The sequence below is a fragment of the Polypterus senegalus genome, chromosome 18 (genome assembly GCF_016835505.1).
Source record: "Polypterus senegalus isolate Bchr_013 chromosome 18, ASM1683550v1, whole genome shotgun sequence".
Classification (NCBI taxonomy): Eukaryota; Metazoa; Chordata; class Cladistia; order Polypteriformes; family Polypteridae; genus Polypterus; species Polypterus senegalus.
The window spans coordinates 87,203,618-87,223,114 of record NC_053171.1 but is presented as its reverse complement, the minus strand read 5'-3'; positions in this window follow the sequence as shown (position 1 = coordinate 87,223,114).

The following is a 19,497-nucleotide window of genomic DNA, read 5'->3' as shown; positions in this document are numbered from 1 at the left end:
AGAGAAAGGAAAACACTGCATTGCAGCATAAGACCCTTATCCCATCTGTGAAACATGGTGGTGGTAGTATCATGGTGTGGGCCTGTTTTGCTGCATCTGGGCCAGGATGGCTTACCTTCATTGATGGAACAATGAATTCTGAATTATATCAGAGAATTCTAAAGGAAAATGTCAGGACATCTGTCCATGAACTGAATCTCAAGAGAAGGTGGGTCATGCAGCAAGACAACGACCCTAAGCACACAAGTCGCTCTACCAAAGAATGGTTAAAGAAGAATAAAGTGAATGTTTTGGAATGGCCAAGTCAAAGTCCTGACCTTAATCCAATCGAAATGTTGTGGAAGGACCTGAAGCGAGCAGTTCATGTGAGGAAACCCACCAACATCCCTGAGTTGAAGCTGTTCTGTACGGTGAATGGGCGAAAATTCCTCCAAGCCGGTGTGCAGGAATGATCAGAAGTTACCGGAAACGTTTAGTTGTAGTTATTGGGGGGTCACAGCAGATACTGAAAGCAAAGGTTCACATACTTTTGCCACTCACAAATATGTAATACTAGCAGAATACCCGCGCTTCGCAGCGGAGAAGTAGTGTGTTAAAGAAGTTATGAAAAAGAAAAGCAAACATTTTAAAAATAACGTAAGATGATTGTTAATGTAATTGTTTTGTCATTGATATGAGTGTTGTTGTCATATCTATCTATTATATATATATATATATATATATATATATATATATATATATATCAAAATAGCTGCGATTGGCAGCGGAGAAGTAAAAAGAAAAGGAAACATTTTAATAATAACGTAACATGATTGACAATGTAATTGTTTTGTAATTGTCATGAGTGTTGCTGGTATATATATATATATATATATATATATATATATATATATATACACACACACACACAGACACATATATAAACATATATATACATATAAACATATATATATATATACACATCTATACACACTGTATATACAACATATACATATCTACATATATACTGTATATACACATATATATACAAATCTACATATATATATCTATATATATATATATTAGGTGGGACTCGATTAAAAAATTAATCCAATTAATTAGAGGCTGTGTAAGAATTAATCTTGATTAATCGTATGTAATCGACACGTAAATTTGCCCCAAATCGCAAATGTTTTTTTTTATTTAAAACGGTTTTAGTGGGCTTACAGAATCAAATAATAGACATGGACATGAATATTGTAAACTGAAGCTGTTTTAATTTCTGAAAAAAAGCTTTAAACTGCATTTGAATTCAAAACAGAAACAAAAATATCATCCCTGGTTAAAATTGGGCAGACTTAAAAATAAAGTGGTAGTTTAAGTACTTTAAGTACATTTTCAGAATAGTATTGTCTTTAAATAATAATAACCAAAATTTCACCATAAAGTGCAGTTTTTCTTCTTAAAAAATAAGTCAGAAACATAAAAGGTAATTTGACCAGCTTACTCTTTAAACTCTGAGTAACATTAGCCAAAATTATTTTGTACATTAGGCTAAAACAGTGTGATCATTGAACATTTTGTAATTAGATGTATTTAGAATTACTAACGGTCACGGAAGTCCAATGATCCCCAGTAAGAGCCACAAAGTCCGCTTTCTGTAATGCATCTAATTTTGCTTGCTTTTCAGTGTGCACAAAACCATGCTTTTATCAAGGCTTCGCTCGGGTAGTCGAAATGATCAGTCGTAGGAACGCGCTTTATTCCGACTCTAACATTTTTGTAGCTGTGATGTGTGCATCAGTGTAATGGATGTACCAGGAAATCATGCATTGACAAAAGTTCCCGCTTGCTTGGAATTGAAAGTGTGATTAAATGCGTTATTTTTTAACGCGTTATGGAGTACATGCATCGAAGCTTCTCAACTGTGCTTGTGCTAAGAAAGGGAAAATTTTAAAAATAACGTAACATGATTCTGTTAACCTAATATTTTTCATACGTCCCAAACCAAGGAGATGGGAAGGTAAAATGAATCGGTAGCGCGTACATAGTCAGTACATCCCTCTCGAATCGAACCTCAATGTCGGCGTTAGAGGCTAAGACTCTACAATTGCGCCACCGCTTGTCTATGCTAAAGTATGTATTGTAGATCGGGCTATAGATATACATTTATATATATACCCGTATCGCAGTGGAGAAGTAGAAGTTATGAAAAGAAAAGGGAACATTTTAAAAATAACGTAACATGATTGTCAATATACAGTAATTGTTTTGTGAGTGTTATTGAATGTTGCTGTCATCAAGGATTTGATTATCATTATTTCTTTCAATCAGGCTCGTATTTGTAGGATGTGTTCAAGTTACATTCCGTGTTTGTCAATCGCTGTAAAGATAAGAGGTTTCATTCATCGATTAGTTCCTTACTGCATCAATAAACAGCTCGCCTTCCTTTTATCTGTGATGTGACAAACTGCATGCACGGGTTTTTTTACGCTGTCTTCCTTTAGCGGACATTGACTTTTTCCACCGTGTGCTTTGTTTCCACAGTAGCTGCATTTATGAATATGCTTATCAGACGCTTCATATTTTTGCTGCCTTTTCAATTGTGTAATTCGGTTTTGTTCAGCTCTTTGGAACTGTTGCTTTTTATCTGTGCACTGCATCAGTTCACGTGAGCCACTCGGTGTACTTGCATCGAAGGTTCCCAGCTGTGCTGGTGCCATCTCGTGCTATGTCCATAGCTTTATTTAATGTTACCTTAGTCCTGGCACTTAAAACTTTCTCTGGCAGTTTCGCTGAGTTTGTGTCAAACACCACCCTGACCATCTCATCTTCCTCTCCATAAGCACAGTCCTTCACCCGTGAATATTTACCCGTGGCAGTTTGCTATTGGATTGCCGCTGACGGATGGCCTTATATGGGCAGGCACTAAATTACAAACGCCAGCGGCAGCCTGTCTATGAACTTAATTTAAAGTGTAGGTTTACATCGTGCTTTGTTTCCGAAGTAGCAGAACTCGCTTCTTATTGTTTCGCTGCCTTCTCAATTATATAATGCATGTTTTCTTGAGCGCTTTTTTGAGGTCTTCCTGGTTTTCTATGTACTGCGTGATTACGTGGGAGGCGTGATGATGTCACACGAAACTCCGCCCCCACGGCGTTGAAGCTCATCTCCATTACAGTAAATGGAGAAAAACTGCTTCCAGTTATGACCATTACGCGTAGAATTTCGATATAAAACCTGTCCAACTTTTGTAAGGAAGCTGTAAGGAATCAACCTGCCAAATTTCAGCCTTCCACCCACACGGGAAGTTGGAGAATTAGTGATGAGTGAGTGAGTGAGTGAGTGAGGGCTTTGCCTTTTATTAGTATAGATTCGATCATTTTTCTCAATAAATAAATGACCAAGTATAGTATTTTTGTCTCATTTGTTTAACTGGTTTCTCTTTATCTACTTTTAGGACTTGAGTGAAAATCTGATGATATTTAAGGTCATATTTATGCAGAAATATAGAAAAGTCTAAAGGGTTCACAAACTTTCAACCACCACTATATGGCTAATACGGTACAACACTCTACTGCTATGAAAATAAATATAAATTATTTGTTTGGGTCTAGCCTTTTTAAATACATTAATGTATTCTAATGTTTTCTATTACAGAGTTAGCTACAAACAGACCTCTATATTTATTTTAAGTCAATAGTTTCACTGACTATACCTTTTCCATTTTAATTTAGAATAAAATTCAGACACAGAATGTTTGTTCCTGGCGGCTTTTTTTATTTTTTAACTTTGAATCAAATTCCTGCGTTATCCTCTAACGATAAAGCAATTCTGTCTGAAATGCAACCTCTTTTCGTGTCTTTTGCAAGATGAAAGCCATGTGTGCACTTTTGCTCCGAATGCGTCTTAATATCCTGTCATTGTTGCATATCTGCTGGCAATTTACTCTTTCCTAGAATAGCAACAAGTTGAGTGACAACTCCTCAGGAAAAAAAAAATGAAGTACCTCAGTGTGGCACACAATAAAAAGGTGGGATTTAATCTCATTCACAAAGATGGAGTCACGCATCTTTCACAACAAAATGTAGTATTGTTCAATGATTGATTGCCTAGGAATATGAAAAGCATCTCAATGATTTACCTTTGCCTAATGTCGTCAGGTTATACTCCAGTGTCATGCAGCCATAAACCTAAATTCAATAAATGGATGGATGAATTGATGGTCTCAATGATTTCTTCTAATTGGAGTAACCACTTAGATATAATGCTCAATGGTGCTTTGACACTATCCTACATAAAGAACAAAAAAAGCTTCCATTATGATAAAATGTCAGGTGATTTGAAATACAGTCATGTCACAGTTCACATTCCCTGGTTTTGTTTAAATTGTAAATGCAGTTGTCATGGTGCTATTACAGATTATTGGCCTGATTACTCCATGTGATTATTATTAAATGTATTAGTATGCTCATTTTTTGCATACTCTTTACAGCTCAGCGCATGCTCCCAACCTCTCCCTCTCTCACTCTCTTTATAGCTTGGCAGTTTTCATGACAGCACACATAGAATTAGGTAACGTTTTGTGTTATTTCATAAAAACACTTCTTTGGGAGTTTCTTTATTTTGACATATAAAATGCATTCATCATAGTCTGTTGTAGAGCGCTCTGAGAGTATTTTGTTGTGTAGTGTGCACCAAACCTGTGCTGGCATGCTTGGCCTGACTTTAAGACTCCTGTTCTGATGTCGATGTATATGTGTGTGTTTTGATTAAATAAGAAATTTAAGGGGGTTAACCACTGTTATTAATTATTCATTTAGCAGGTAAATGGCTGGTGGCACAGTGGGTAGCGCCGCTGCCTTGCAGTTAGGAGACCCGGGTTCACTTCCTGTGTGGAGTATGCATGGTGGGTTTCCAGTCCAAAGACATGCAGGTTAGGCACATTGGCAATTCTAAATTGTCATGGGTGGGCTGGCGCCCTGCCTGGGGTTTGTTTCCTGCCCTGTGCTGGCTGGGATTGGCTCCAGCAGACCCTGTGTTAGGATATAGCGGGTTGGGTAGTGACTGATTGACCAACAGGTAAATGGCTCAAAATATTTAATTAACAATATGTATGCAACTATCCCAGCACCTAGTGGACCTTTGGAGATCACTTTTTTGATTAATTCTACGGTTTTTGGCATGAAAATTCTGATGGGGTCATTCAACAATTTTCTTTAATACAATACAATACAATACAGTTTATTTGTTGTATAGCCCAAAATCACACAGGAAGTGCCGCAATGGGCTTTAACAGGCCCTGCCTTTTGACAGCCCCCCAGCCTTGACTCTCTGAGAAGACAAGGAAAAACTCCCAATAAAAACCTTGTAGGAAAAAATGGAAGAAACCTCGGGAAAGGCAGTTCAAAGAGAGACCCCTTTCCAGGTAGGTTGGGCGTGCAGTGGGTGTCAAAAGAAGGGGGTCAATACAATACAATACACAGAACAGAGCAATTCCTTAATTCAGCGTAATAATAAAAATTTTAGAAGTAATGTGTGTAGACCTCTATAATATTATTATTATCTTACCTAAATAGAAAACTGTCCTTCTTTTGCTAATGACTATCAAGAGGCAGAGGTTAGCACAGTATTTGTGTCACAATAAATCAATGAAACAGTTTGATGCTATTGTCAGGTCTGTCTGGATTGGCATCAAATCATTGTGATATACTCTGACGTCATTATCATCTGACAAAATACAGCTGTATTGATTTAAAAATTAAGAAAGCTGAGAGCTTTACAACAACCCGCCACTTAGGAAAATACATAAGCTATGAACTGCCTACATTGATGTTTAGGATCAAATGGTGTTGAGATGAAAAAGGGTGAGCCGTAGGAACATGGAAATAACACACAGACTACACATAGTGATAAATACAAAGAGGACTGTTTGACTTATGTTAGGTAGATTGCCCAGAGGGGACTGGGTGGTCTCTTGGTCTGGAATCCTGCAGATTTTATTTTTTCTCCAGCCTTTGGAGTTTTTTTTTTGTTTTTTCTGTCCATCCTGGCCATCGGACCTTACTTATTCTATGTTAATTAATGTTGACTTATGTTTATTTTTTATTGTGTCTTCTATTTTTCTATTCATTTTGTAAAGCACTTTGAGCTACGTTTTTTTTGTATGAATATGTGCTATATAAATAAATGTTGATTGATAGTGCATGACTTAAACAGAAAACTCTGGGATTGGCCAATAGCAGCACTGACCACCGTGTGGCCAGGTGTGTGCTGGACATGGCCTCCACATTCTAACGCGGGCCCCTAGGCCAGGATCTCTGGTGGGCCCTTCACTTAGGGTTAAGGAAAACGTGATACCCAATAGGTTTTAAATGTAGGTATACAATTTAGTTGAAGATCCGTACGGTTCTATGACGCTTAGTTTTTCATGTACTCCGGCATTTTTGGTATGCTTTTCTAATGTGGAAATTTTCCGACTAAAATAATGACGGTTGTCGCAGGCCTCAATTTTCTTGCAAAAAGCTGGAAATTACGTCTTTTTGAAAATGGTGGCAATTTTGAAAAAAATCGAAATTTTAACTTTAACTCTTTACACCTGCCGAAATAAGTGACGTAAATGTTTAATTGTGTTTAAAACCTTGTATAATTTGTTTAAGTTTATTGTTCATAATATTTATAAATAAAGAATATATAAAACTATATAACACCAAATCAGCAATTAATATCAAAATTTTTGACCAGTGGAGAGGTCTTCGTTTTATTTGTAAAATGTCAAAGCGAGAAAGTTGTAGAACAATGTATGTAGAAATTTTTTTATCTGAAACTTTTTTTGATATTGTTTTTAGTTTTCAGAATATTTTATGCTGAAGTTGACACTCAACGCTGTAGGATCGATTCTTGCTTTCTGTTCCTACGTTTTGTTTGTGCATAATATCCACTCATCCCGCGCCGGGCACCTGTGATCCCGGGCCCCCTGGCTAGAGCCCTGTCAGCCGTTGTGGGGGCCATGTTGCTGGACAGTACAAGGCTTATTTGGAACAGGGGCGTCACACTGCAGGCTACTTGTTCACAAAGTGGAGGAACACACAGAAAGCTTCCTTTGTAGCTTTTTCAAATTTAGCACCATCAGACTGGCCTCCTCAGGAGTGGACAAAAATCAAGATGCCACTCAGCCCCATTCTGATCAGAATAATTTTGTTATGATTTGTTTTTCATGTCCCTCCATGATTTTTTTATATTTTAGGATCCCAATATGGTGCTGATTTTGATTTTGCCATACATTTTTACCTTTGATTTTAATGAAATGATTTTTTCATCTTCCCATGAATCCATTTTGTTCCTTCATGATCACTGCCCTTTTGAACTACCGTTGTCATGATATGACAGCTGGTTGCTAGAGGTCTTGGCCCATAAATTACATTGTATGACATCATTGGCACAACAATATTTAAGTTTTCATTGCTGCCCAAGATTGTAGATGCAAAAGCAAATTAAGTTGTGTGTATTAGTATTAGCTCCTCCATTTTCCATTTTGAATTTTGGTGCATGCAGCACCCGGCACAAAGACAATTTCACATGGTACAGAAAGCAATATTTTTCTAGATAAGAAATGACATTGATGGAAAAATGTAAAATTGCTTATGAAGACAAAATTGAGGTCGTTATGAACATTTTAACGTGCTAAATTACTGCGGGAAGCTTATAACTCATTTTGCTCAACATCTGGTGAGGCTGTGCCCCACTAGCCCTTAATGTAAGAAACACCACTTTATGTATGTAATGATGTAATAATGAATGATGTTGTAAAACATTTGTTGGTTGAATTATATAATTGGTATCTTCTGTGGAAACACAAAAGTAATTGCAATTGAATAATGGTTTTTATGCTGTTTTGAGACCCACAGTGAAAGACTTGTTCTTAGTTAACCGGTTACTTTAAATTCGTCCAGTTTAAGGGAGACCATAGTTGTATATGTGAGTCTGGCCTGCAGTGGATTGGCACACTATCCAGAGCTGGTCCCCATCTTTCACCCAATGCTACCTTGATGGGCTCTGATGCTCCATAGCTCTGTAATTAGATTACGAGTGGTGTTCACCTGCAATATGATTACTGTTTAATGTGGAATTATATCAAATTAATTAACTTAACAGTGTGTACTTGAAACCACTATAAAAAGAGAATTGATGGGTGGAGTGTCTATCTATCTATCTATCTATCTATCTATCTATCTATCTATCTATCTATCTATCTATCTATCTATCTATCTATTGTGAGAGGATCAGTCCGGACACAACCAAGTGGACACCAACTGTTCATAATAACACACGCTTTATTATAACAAGTGCCCCCAAACATTAGTCCCGCACATTCACAGTGTTTCCCGCACCAAACACCCTTCCTCGGGCCTTTCACAGTCCGTGGGGCGCCTTTTACTTCCTTCGCAACTCGATGGGGTGGCGAGCCTCCTGCGAGCTCTCCAGCTGAAGCATCCTCCTGACGTGTGGTGGCTTCTCCTCCTCTTTGTCTCCCAGACCACTGCCATGGCGTCACTCCCCAGATTGGCCCATCTTGGCCACTGATATGATCCAGGACGTCTATCCCTGCGAAACATAAACAGGGTCCCACATGACTGGCCTCCTTTGGCTATCTGCTCCTGGGACACAGACTTACCTCCTGGAAACCGTCTTCCGGAGGGCCCTCCCTCCGTGTGGCCTTCTAAGACGTCCAACCGACCTGGGAATCCACCATGACAGCGAGCATCAGGGAGTTTGCAGCTCTCGTGCTCTGCCAAATCTTTCTTCTCCCCATTGGGCCGGAGATGACACTTCTGTGTACTGGTGGCGGTCCTGGGGTGAGTTGCTCTTCCATCGCGGTGTGTGTGCATGCTGTGCTCTCGTGGCACATGTGTATGGTGGTCCGCAGTGCCGGGCTGCTCACAAAATTATTTAATTGATGGGTCCCCGCCTTGGAACAGGTGGAGAGTCCCAACTGGGATGCCATTGTGAGAGGATCAGCCCGGACACAACCAAACAGACACCATCTGTTCATAATAACGCAGGCTTTATTGTAACAAGTGTCCCCAAAAACCAGTCCTGCACACTCACAGTGCTTCCCGCACCAAACACCCTTCCTCGGGCCTTCACAGTTCGTGGGCCGCTTTTCCTCTCCTCACGGGAGCTTCATCCTGCTTCTGCTCCCGAATCTAGCTCCTGGCTGGGTCTGACCCCCAGCCTCCTGTGACACTATCTATCGATCATATAGTGCCTTTTACATCTATCTATCTATCTATCTATCTATCTATCTATCTATCTATCTATCTATCTATCTATCTATCTATCTATCATATAGTGCCTTTCACATCTATCTGTCTGTCTATCTATCTATGTAGTGCCTTTCACATCTATCTATCTATCTATCTATCTATCTATCTATCTATCTATCTATCTATCTATCTATCTATCTATCATATAGTGCCTTTCACATCTATCTATCTATCTATATTGCCTTTCACATCTATCTATCTATCTATTATATACTGCCTTTCATATCTATCTATCTATCTATCTATCTATCTATCATATAGTGCCTTTCACATCTCTGTCTGTCTATCTATTATATAGTGCCTTTCACATCTATCTATCTATCTATCTATCTATCTATCTATCTATCATATAGTGCCTTTCACATCTATCTATCTATCTATCTATCTATCTATCTATCTATCTATCTATCTATCTATCTATCTATCTATCATATAGTGCCTTTCTATCTATCTATCTATCTATCTATCTATCTATCTATCTATCTATCTATCTATCTATCTATCATTTTTATAAGTGTCTGTGGATTTTTGGGAACATGGCAAATAAAGTATACTTTGCAGTTAGACTTTCTAAAGCAATGAACTAATATCTCAGTGTTGCTACGTGCCATCTCTTTTGGTTTTCACAACTTGACTTTTTCACTTGTTTTTTTCTTTGCTTGAGGGAATTTATTGCCATTCAAGCTTTATTCACAGTTTGCACAGTGATGACCTTTGGCTGGTGTGGACAAAGCTGAACATTTTGCTCCTAAATATAAAGTACTTCAAGTGTATGTGTATTTATTTGTTTGGTGAATGCATGTGAAGACTGTAGCTCTCAGATGAACGAGACAAGCACATCTTGTCCACAAACCTGGATCTATAACTGTACTGACCCTATCAACTGTCAATCAGCTCTTAGCAATTAACTGTAATACTGAACTTGTTGTGCTTTACTTCTCTGTTTTTACAATAGCTTTGTACTTTCTTGCTATTCACTTGGATGTAAAGAATTTTATGTGTATTGATTTCTTCTGTCACTTTTGATAAATCAGGTTGTATGAGTCTGAGAATATTTTGTGTGTTAAGATAATAATAAATAATGACGAACCTCAGCGCGGATCTGCATTGACATTTTGTGTTATAACCTCTGAAAGTATCCAGAGCTGAACTGCTGTAAGCTGTAAATATGGGTTAATAGCCATGTGTAATAAGTTTAACTAATCACAAGCTTTTTTTGCCGGGTCTTCCTCTAACACAAATTCCCATAGCCCTACAGTGTGTAACATGGGACATAGATTTATAGTGACAACTGTTATACTTTGCATTCCCTTTAATATCCTGTACGAATGATAAATAAGAGTTCAAGTGCCACTCTCCCTACTGTCTGGATTTTGGAAATGACAGAGCCACACTTGTTGCTTCCTTACTTTGGAGCAGAGAGATGGTCCCTAAGCTCCAAAGTACTCCACAGAGCAAGTGACATTTGAAACGGAAAAGGCAGCTCTTTTTCATCTAACATATAATATTGTCTCCATTTCAGTGATGACGATGATGGTAAAACCAAACATGCAAGTAAATTATGATATATTAGATGCAACATTTAAAATGAATAACTTAATTTTGACTTTTCAATCTGTAATGAAAGTTCAAATCAATTTGAAATTCCACATGTAAGAGAGTAACTGTTGCAGTAAGAGAAGTCAGAAATGGCACTGTACAGTACTGTAGTTTCTTTCAACTGAAAATATGCAGAATGAGATAGGACAGACGTTATTTTAATTTAATTAGAAATTATCTACAAAATTCAGGACGTTTCATACAGTAGAATTAAATAGTTAATACACAAAGTTAAGATATAACCAGTATACTAATACAGATGCTTGTAGAACAAAGTTTGATCAATTCCAGCACATGCTTTGGGCACCAAGATAAGAGGAGGCACCACATGCCCTTAACACATTCACTGCCACTCTCAACTTTGGTCGCATTTTTTGCAATATTCCTTATCTGCCATGTTCATTTTAAATCTGCATTGCTAAAAGAACATTTTCTTTGGCATGATGGCAAAAGTTTCAACATTTGATGTAAAAGTTCCATCAGATATCCCATTTGTCTCCATCTTATGGCATAAGAGTTTTGCTTCTTGCTGAGTGTAAACACAACTGGCTTGGTCTGGCTAGCATTTCACTCATCAGCCTGCTTTGTGTAATGGACCTTTACACTCTTTATTTTATTATTTCTTTACTGATTGTTCATTTAAATGAGCTCAGTTTTAATCTTTTATTTCACCTTCAGCATCCATTGAGTCTTAACGTCTTGTCAGTTAAGCACTGGAAGGGCAGAGGCGACACCATTGTTGGGCTCTGCTTAGGCTATCGGTTGGCCTTGATCCAGCCTTGCTAGATTATGTATAATGAATAGTAAAATAAAAGCAGATTTGACTGGAAGTTGTTCATTTTAACACAATGTAACTATCCATCCACCCATCCATTTTCTAACCCGCTGAATCCGAATACAGGGTCACGGGGGTCTGCTGGAGCCAATCCCAGCCAACACAGGGCACAAGGCAGGAACCAATCCTGGGCAGGGTGCCAACCCACCGCAGGACACACACAAACACCAAGCACACACACGGGCCAATTTAGAATCTCCAACCCACCTTACCTGCATGTCTTTGGACTGTGGGAGGAAACCCACGCAGACATGGGGAGGACATGCAAACTCCACGCAGGGAGGACCCGGGTCACCTATCTGTGAGGCAGCAGTGCTACCACTATGCCACCGTGCCGCCCACAATGTAACTAGATAATGAATACAAAAGTTATTGAGATTTGTGTAATTGCTTAGAATATTATTTAATCCATTAGATTGATGTGTTTGGTAAATCATATCTACTGTAAGTATAGGATGTGCAATATTACGTTTTGTTCTAATATAGTAGCTTGACACAAACACGGATTACGCATATGCAGGAGATACATGGATAGAAGGTGTTCTTTACGAGCAGGAAGGTCCAACATTAGATGTTTTGTAATGTCTCAAGCTGTGTAAGGCTGTACATACTGTAACATGCCAGGCAGTTACATACTGAGAAGTTGGTTTTAATACAAAGATAGTCAACTGGTGGACTGACAAGGTTCAGCAGCTCCTACTGCTATTACTAACTGCTGCAACTATTCTTTGTGCGGTTGCTGTGTGCTATATCATTTGCCACCTTCAATGCATGGATTTTGCTCGTATTTAGCAAGGCAGTGGTAGATTTAGTGGGTTTGTAAGGATGGCTGACAAAACTGAAGTTGTAAAGTAATAATAAAATACATAAGTGGTCAATTTTTAATTTGAAGATGCGTGTCTTATATTTGTTGAAATTTTGAGAATAGTGATTTTTTTTTTTATTCAAATATAGTTTTGTGGCACAATGTGGTGGCTCTGAGGTGAGGGATCTGCACTGGCAATCAGAAGTTTGCTGGTTCGAATTCTGTAAAGGCCCAAAGGGACTCTGCTGTGTTGGGCCCTTGAGCGAGGCCATTAACCTGCAATTGCTGAGCGCTTTGAGTAGTGAGAAACATGCTGTGTAAATGCCAAGAATTATTATTAGTGTTATTATTAGTATTACCGGGTGGCACGGTGCTGCTGCCTCACAGTTAGGAGACACGGGTTCGGTTCCCAGGTCCTCCCTGCGTGGAGTTTGCATGTCCTCCCCGTGTCTGCGTGGGTTTCCTACCACAGTCCAAAGACATGCAGGTTAGGTGCTTTGGTGGTCCTAAATTGTGCTTGGTGTTTGTGCCCTGCCTGGGATTGGCTCCAACAGACCCCCGTTTTTTTTTTTTTCTCCAGCCGTCTGGAGTTTTTTTTTGTTTTGTTTTTTCTGTCCACCCCGTCCATCGGACCTTACTTATTCTATGTTAATTAATGTTGACTTATTTTTATTTTTTATTGTGTCTTCTATTTTTCTATTCATCATTTTGTAAAGCACTTTGAGCTACATTTTTTCTTGTATGAAAATGTGCTATATAAATAAATGTTGTTGTTGTTGTAGTTAGGATATAACAGGTTGGATAAAATGGATGGATGGATTATTATTAATGCAAAAAATTATACAAACACATATAACAATAACCAGCAGCTGAACTTGAAGACTAATGACTTTAGAAAAAATGGAAGCCATCATACAAAGTAGTAATTATCAAAAGAAGCTAAAAATTAAATTATGCAACTTAATGTAAGTTTGAAAGAAACATTAATAAAGAGACTAAACTTTGTGTAAGAGCCAATCTTAGAAAGTTAAAGTTTTCAGTTAAACTCATACTAATATTTGCTTAATTTGAATAGAATATCATTTCTTTCATAGTCATAACTTATGGTATAGTCTTTTCCCCCTATAAGTTAGTAAGATATAGAGCCTTCTTGCTATAACTGAGATCCATCCATCCATTTTCTAACCCGTTGAATCTGAACACAGGGTCACGGGGGTCCGCTGGAGCCAATCCCAGCCAACACAGGGCACAACCTGTGATAAGGCATAACCTTAGATCTTCAAATGAGTGTCTCCTTATAATTCCAAAAGCTAAACTTAAAAGAAGTGGTGAGGCAGGCGGCCTTCTGCTGTTATGCACCTAAAATCTGGAATAGCCTGCCAATAGGAATTCGCCGGGCTGATACAGTAGAGCACTTTAAAACACTGCTGAAAACACATTACTTTAACATGGCCTTTTTATAACTTCACTTTAACTTAATACTGATACTCTGTATGTTCAATTCATCACAATAACTATTCATAGTGGCTCTAAAATCCATACTGACCCCAACTCTCTCTTCTGTTTCTTTTTCCGGTTTCTTTGTGATGGCAGCCTGCGCCACCACCACCTACTCAAAGCATCATGATGCACCAACATTGATGGACTGAAAGCCAGAAGTCTACGTGACCATCATCATCAGGTCCTTCCATGAAAACCCTAAATACAAAGAGGACTGTTTGACTTATGTTAGGTAGATTGCCCAGAGGGGACTGGGCGGTCTCTTGGTCTGGAACCCCTACAGATTTTATTTTTTTCTCCAGCCTTTGGAGTTTTTTTTTGTTTTTTCTGTCCATCCTGGCCATCGGACCTTACTTATTCTATGTTAATTAATGTTGACTTGTGTTTATTTTTTATTGTGTCTTCTATTTCTCTATTCATTTTGTAAAGCACTTTGAGTTACATTTTTTGTATGAATATGTGCTATATAAATAAATGTTGATTGATTGATTGATTGACAAGGCAGGAACCAATCCTGGGCAGGGTGCCAACCCACCGGTGGCAGGACCCACACACACACACCAAGCACACACTCGGGCCAATTTAGATACTGTGTGATAATTGTTTCAGTTGTGCTTCAAACAGGTCCCAGTAAAGAGGAACTTGAAAGACCCATTTTCTGCTCAGAGATGGGATAAGCATACAGTTTTCTGACCGTTTTGGAATGCTTCAGAAATGTTAAGTAAATAGTAACGATTTGAGATGTAACAAGATTAAGCTTAGAACTGAACTTTTCTTAACATCCATCCATCCATTTTCAAACCCGCTGAATCCGAATACAGGGTCACGGGGGTCTGCTGGAGCCAATCCCAGCCAACACAGGGCACAAGGCAGGAACCAATCCTGGACACACACAAACACACCCACACACCAAGCACACACTAGGGCCAAGTTAGAATTGCCAATCCACCTAACATTCATTTTTTTTCTTTTTGCTATTTTAATTTTCTTTTTTGTGTGAACTGTTTTATTTTGAAACATAACTAAACTTTTAAAAATGAAGACATTTTGTCTGTGGAATCATTTCTGCACGTCTGGCTTTTGTTGAATCCCATTTTTTTTGAGTTAGAGCTGCTGAATTTTGGTAACTTGAGGAAAACGCAGCTACACTTTGCTTTGGACAACACAGTTTGAACAAGTGCGATTTTTTACCTTTGTTCTGCAGAGTAGCCTAGGAGCAGATGTTTCACTACTATCATTTCTAGGTACGTATAAAACTACAGACAACCAGAAATAAGTAATTAAGACGCACAGTATATAAATGTACGTTAGTGCACAGACTAGAATGATATCTGCTGAAGTGCGATGTGAATTCAGAGCATTTGTTAGGAGGATAATTAGAGACCATGCTCATAATATAGGAAGCAAACTGGAAGACTCAACTAAATCATTTTACTGTTTTACTTTTCAACTAGTAATTTTATTAGTTGGCAAGATGATATTAAGATACAGCAGGTAAAAAGGAAAACAAAATTACAAAAAAGAAGTCCTGTCCTTTGGGCCTGATCAATAACTACAGGTTCCTACTGAAAATACTCTTTACTATTTGTCATGCTATATACTGTACACACGTAGGGTGGCACAGTGGGTAGCGCTGCTGCCTCTCAGTTAGGTCCTCCCTGCGTGGAGTTTGCATGTCGTCTGCGTGGGTTTCCTTCCACAGTCCAAAGACATGCAGGTTAGGTGCATTGGCGATCCTAAATTGCCGTCTGTGTGTGTCCTGGCGCCCTGCCCAGGGTTTCTTTCCTGCCTTGCGCCCTGTGCTGGCTGGTATTGGCTCCAGCAGACCCCCGTGACCCTGTGTTAGGATATAGCAGGGTAGACAATGACTGACTGACTGACTGACTATACACACGTTCGGAATCTGCCGATGAAAAATTCTTGGCCTACCTGTTGTTTCTTTTCCTATTCTTTCTAAAACATGTTAAATTTCTGCCACTTGAACACACTTTTCCAGACGCCCATTATACAGTATTGTGTTACGTTGATAAAATGTCTCCCATTGTAAGCTTGATATTCCATTTTTGAACACCTAGGGCTGGCATGTCAGTGTCAAGAGTAACAAGGCTGATGTAACAAATCAAGCATGGCATCTGCTTTCTGGGTTAGCCAGATATAATAAATTAGCTCTTATATAATACAGTTAGCAAAGTGTGATTTCTTTCAGGAGAGAATGATGTATTGTGCTGCAGTGCATAAAAATGAACATCTGAGGGTCAGTAGTTACAAAGAAATGGAGTGTGTCTTCTCATAAAGAGAAAAACAAAATGAATAAACGTGTAGATAGTATTATGCAAAGGGATTATGCAAAATCAATGGAGGCTATTTTATTATTTTGTACTCTGTAGCTAGAAGCAGAAGGCTCTTGCCATACCTTTCCTCAGCTGAAAAGTTTATTGAATTGAAGGTAATTGCACCAGCTCAGCCTGCCGAATGCAAGACGATGACTCATTTTTGCCCAGTAGGCCACAACTCAGTTAAGTATTATCTATAAAGATAGATTTGTCTTAAAAGCAACAGATTGAAAGCACTATGATCCTTGGCATTGTCAGCTCTGATTTATAAGTATGGCACTTCCAGCAACAGACTTCACAAAGCATGAAACTTTTCTGAGAGAGCAGTTTGCTCTTTTAGATATTTCTATAAATTGAATGTAGTAACTGTCAAAAGTGGAAGTGAGCATTATAATTCTTGGAGGACATTTCTTAAGGAGAAGGAACAACAGATACTTAATAAATACACCGGTGTTATTTTTGGTGACAAAAATAGTTACTGTTTTATGTTTTCTTATTTTGTGACACACAAAAGGGAGTGTGGAGCTCTTTTATATTCTCTATTTTAAACAGAAGAAAGCAGCAGACTGCACTTTCTAAAGTCTAAACTTTCCACAGGGCCGTTCTTAGCAGTTTGGGGGCCCTACGTAGTTCAGAAATGTGCAGGCCTTGGATGGAGGGGTGGGTCCGGGTGGGCAGATCCCCCACCGGAGCTCAGGAAGGTGTTCTAATAAAACGTCCGGAAAAGGCCTTAGTAGGCCTACATGTACGCTTGTGTGTATGCAGAGTGGTAAAATATTGATTTTGTTCTGGATCTGGTGAAGGCTGCTAATATAGTAATTATTTCATGATTTTATGGGAATCGCTCTGAATGAATCAGAAACAAATCTCTAAAATTAACGTTTGCTATAGTGCATTTGGCAAAGTTACGACGGCGATATGATTAGGTGAAGATTGCAATTTGGATAATAAATTACCATCTATACTAATAAAAGGCAAAGCCCTCACTGACTGACTGACTAACTGACTCATCACTAATTTTCCAACTTCCCGTGTAGGTAGAAGGCTGAAATTTGGCAGGCTCATTCCTTACAGCTTACTTACAAACGTTAAGCAGGTTTCATTTCGAAATTCCACGTGTAACGGTCATAATTGAATCCTACTTACGTACATATACGCTCACCTAAAGGATTATTAGGACCACCATACTAATACGGTGTTTGACCCCCTTTCGCCTTCAGAACTGCCTTAATTCTACATGGCATTGATTCAACAAGGTGCTGAAAGCATTCTTTAGAAATGTTGGCCCATATTGATAGGATAGCATCTTGCAGTTGATGGAGATTTGTGGGATGCACATCCAGGGCACGAAGCTCCCGTTCCACCACATCCCAAAGATGCTCTATTGGGTTGAGATCTGGTGACTGTGGGGGCCATTTTAGTACAGTGAACTCATTGTCATGTTCAAGAAACCAATTTGAAATGATTCGAGCTTTGTGACATGGAGCATTATCCTGCTGGAAGTAGCCATCAGAGGATGGGTACATGGTGGTCATGAAGGGATGGACATGGTCAGAAACAATGCTCAGGTAGCGTGGCATTTAAACGATGCCCAATTGGCACTAAGGGGCCTAAAGTGTGCCAAGAAAACATCCCCCACACCATTACACCACCACCACCAGCCTGCACAGTGGTAACAAGGCATGATGGATCCATGTTCTCATTCTGTTTTGCCAAATTCTGACTCTACCATTTGAATGTCTCAACAGAAATCGAGACTCATCAGACCAGGCAACATTTTTCCAGTCTTCAACTGTCCAATTTTGGTGAGCTCGTGCAAATTGTAGCCTCCTTTTCCTATTTGTAGTGGAGATGAGTGGTACCCGGTGGGGTCTTCTGCTGTTGTAGCCCATCTGCCTCAAGGTTGTGCGTGTTGTGGCTTCACAAATGCTTTGCTGCATACCTCGGTTGTAACGAGTGGTTATTTCAGTCAAAGTTGCTCTTCTATCAGCTTGAATCAGTCGGCCCATTCATTCTCCTCTGACCTCTAGCATCAACAAGGCATTTTCGCCCACAGGACTGCCGCATACTGGATGTTTTTCCCTTTTCACACCATTCTTTGTAAACCCTAGAAATGGTTGTGCGTGAAAATCCCAGTTCCTGAGCAGATTGTGAAATACTCAGACCGGCCTTTCTGGCACCAACAACCATGCCACGCTCAAAATTGCTTAAATCACCTTTCTTTGCCATTCTGACATTCAGTTTGGAGTTCAGGAGATTGTCTTGACCAGGACCACACCCCTAAATGCATTGAAGCAACTGCCATGTGATTGGTTGATTAGATAATTGCATTAATGAGAAATTGAACAGGTGTTCCTAATAATTCTTTAGGTGAGTGTATACGTCCATAGCCTGCACCTCGGTCACCGTGTGAGACGGCGTTGGGTCTCCCATCCTCACGCCTCCTACGTAATTGACTGCCTGACTATATAAGGCCTTCTGTCGATCCGGTCTCTTTATTCCCTTCCTTGCTTTGCCACAGTATTCACGTCACCCTGCTGATAACTGCAGCCTTTTTATTTAATCCACGGCTTCTCCGCTGTTTTATTGTTCGTTTATTACGATTATAGTTATTGTGTAGGTATTTTAGACTTACTTTACATTGTTCAGGTACCCATTTCCTTTATCATTCCAACCGTACCCCCATTAACATGTCTATTGAGGTCATCACTATCGATCAAAGAACTGTCACTTACCGAGTGGTTTCCATGCCCAGAGATGGCGCCTACCTTTTCCATTCTCTTTTTTACATATTGCACGGCCATATCAGGCTCACTCTTGATATCTGGAGGAACATTGTGTCTTATGTATTGAATGACTGGGACAGGTTCAAGGTGTGGACTGATGACGGTACAGGAGATAATTAGACTACACAGGAGCACTAGAAGAGTGAAATGCTTAAGCCCTTCACCTATGGATCTGAATGTGAGTTGATGGCTGCTGCTGAATTGTTCGGTTGTCGCTTTCAAGTGTACCGAAATGGCCAAATATTTTACACCTTTCGACAACAACCAATGCCTCTTAAACATCTTAGAGTCACAGGTGACGATCTGAGTAGTGGACACTTTGATGTTTATTAAT